Genomic DNA, 2856 nt, shown 5'->3' with positions numbered 1-2856 from the left:
CAATGAAAGAATCAAGAAAGCACGATTGAAAAGGCCAAGCGACAAGAGCGACAAATAACACACGGATCACTTTCTCTCTCAAGTCACTAATCACTAATGATCTCTTTTCTCAATTGTGAAACTTGGAGAGATGGAGGCTTTGAATGTGTCTTGGAATGGATTGCTAGCTCTTGTATTGAATGTTGAAGGTTGGAATGCTTGGGTGAAGTGAATGGAGGTGGTTGGGGTTGTATTTATAGCCACCAACCACTTCCTAGCCGTTGCTCCATTCTGCTGAGCGCGGACGGTCCGCGTGCCAGGTCCGGACGGTCCGCCCCTGTAGATCAACGGCTGAAAATGCAACGGTCAGCAGTAACGGCTATATCAACGGCTATATTGCATTTAATGTGTCGTCAGATGTCAGATAAAGCCAGTCGCGGACGGTCCGCCCGCCTGGCCCAGACGGTCCGCGAGGCCGCTATAATTCATTTCTCTGAACCCGTCACCTTCGGGTTTTTCGGTTTCTCACCTACCGGACGGTCCGCGCCCGAGGCCGGACGGTCCTTGCTTTTCCTCCGGACGGTCCATAGTGGAGACTTGTATTTTTGCATTGGTTCTGTCCGAAGGGTATCCTGGTGTCGCGGACGGTCCGCCGTAGGGGCCCGGACGGTCCGCGCTTGGCCTGTTTTTCCAAAAAGCTTCTCCTGTCCGGAATAATCTACGGTATTCCGGACAGTCGATTTAGTATAGTTATAGATGAACCTTTGGCACCTGTAGAACATATAATCTAGAGCAAACTAGTTAGTCTAATTGTTTGTGTTGGGCGATTCAACCACCAAAATTATTTAGGAACTAGGTGTAAGCCTAATTCCCTTTCACTCTCTCTTATTTTTGGTCAAATTCTAGAATGATCAGATGCTCGACAATACTTATTACTGTGATTGTTTGCTCATTTTCAGTTCATGGTCTGTCTTATTTTCCCCCTACAAGTCATCTATGACAGTTTGCTAGTAGCACTAAATCTTTTAACTGTGGTAGGCTATGAGTTCCATGCTTCACATTTTCATAGCAGTAGCAATAACTCTTTTATGTGACTCGAAATATGACCACTGCATACCAGGTTCGGTTAGGAAATCATGTTGCAGTGTTTCTTGTTACAACCTGGTAATGTGGATGCTACATTTTAAATCTGAATTCACAGTAATAAACTTAATCATATGCTTTTGAGTCCTAGAAAAAGATAATGGCACCAGGTTCGGATAGTAAGTCAGTTCATTTTTATTTTATAATTGGTCTCTCTTATTTTTGGTCAAATTCTAGAATGATCAGATGCTCGACAAAGGCATGGTGGTGATGGGAGCTCCTCAAGGCCAACAAAATGGTTTCAAGGAGGCAGCCAACTCGGTGGAGTTCCTAGGTAGGGAGATGCTGGGAATGCAACTGAGGGCTACCAAGCCCGATACCGATGATTTATATGTTCTGATATTTCTTTTCCTGTGGCAAGAGTAAAATTTTCAGTGTTGAATGCTCTTGGTGACCTAAATTTAAATGCAACTAGTTTCATCATTCACACACCTAATCATCACTCTAATGCTTGCTATTTGTTTAGTAGGCTACAACTACAACCAAAATCATGAAACTCTTTTATCTTTGAGAGGTTGATATAAGCTTTTACTGTAGTACACAATCAGTTAGTGACCTAAATAATGATCTTATTCAACTAACTTTATCTTATTTTGTAGCCTTGTGCTTCTTTCTACTGAGTTGTCTTGTACCAACTAAAAATAGAGGTATTTTATCTCAGGTTCTCTACTATGTGTAATCTCATATCAAGATTAATGAGTATCGTGATCGTATAATTTTGGTGAGTATCCCTGGAATGCCCAGGTTATCCTCTAAATGTATGAGCTTTTACTTTCCTTAATTTTATAGATGCTATCATGATTCTAATAATTTTTATAAACCACCGTAGAATCCTATCAACCCATATGGCAAGGCAAAGAAAATGACAGTGGACATCATCCTAGATTTTACAAAATCAAAGGAGCAACCAGACATGGCTGTCATGATCTAAGGTTTGTTTTCAATAACCTATATTAAATTGTAACCCATGGAATAGTTCTAACATGTTTACCGCTCTTTATAAATTAGATACTTCAACGTGATTGGATCGAACCCAGACATATGACTAGGAGAAGCTCCAAGGCCACTTTGTCAAGGGTCTCTGCAATGCACCTACTGGTGCATGATTTACTGGAGGTTGTGCGCATGAATGTGCCACACATTGGTATGGGGGTTGGAGTTCAAGCAGGTAATTTTCACCAACATTGGTATGTGAACTAGAGTTGAAGCAGGTTATTCATTTTATGAAAGTGTGCGTATAATATTATCTCAAATCCCAGTCGCTGCTTGAACTGTTTTGTTGTCCCTATGGCAGGAGACATGATTGTCATTCCTATCCTCTCGCAGTCTCGATACCGGATCATGGTTGCTAGGGGAGAGCAGTCCAAGGCAAATTTGCCATGTTGGAGCAGTCACAGGAGCCAAGGGCTGCAGTCACAGGTCCTGCTTGCCAGGATGGAGCAATCATAGGACCTCCTAGCAGTCCAAGGCAAATTTGCGAGGTGGAGTAGTTGCAACTTCTGAAACCCACGTGATAACATGCTCAAGTGTTTGTATGATAAAAAATAAGATGGCACATAATCAAAAGAATACCTCTTGTTCTGCGTTTGTGAACCTGTTTGTATTTTTTTAACTTGTTTTGTGAACCTCTATTTGTAAACCTGTAAAACCTGAAGTTGTGAATATGTGAGCTTGTTTTTGTAAAATCTGAATCTGGTTTTGTGAACTTGTTTTGTGAACCTCTTTGTGAGCCTG

At 41.7% G+C, this 2856-nt stretch overlaps 1 long non-coding RNA gene across 1 annotated transcript; it reads left to right on the top strand.

Moving 5' to 3' along the window:
- Positions 1–1655: 1655 nt before the first annotated feature.
- LOC103647505 (uncharacterized) lies at positions 1656–2305 on the top strand. The gene is made up of 3 exons (XR_562882.2): positions 1656–1843; positions 1952–2054; positions 2131–2305. It is a non-coding gene; the product is annotated as an uncharacterized lncRNA (long non-coding RNA).
- The last annotated feature ends 551 nt before the right edge of the window (positions 2306–2856 follow it).

This window comes from Zea mays, chromosome 2 (assembly GCF_902167145.1).
Source record: "Zea mays cultivar B73 chromosome 2, Zm-B73-REFERENCE-NAM-5.0, whole genome shotgun sequence".
NCBI classification, from domain to species: Eukaryota; Viridiplantae; Streptophyta; class Magnoliopsida; order Poales; family Poaceae; genus Zea; species Zea mays.
This window is presented reverse-complemented; position numbering and strand designations above follow the sequence as displayed.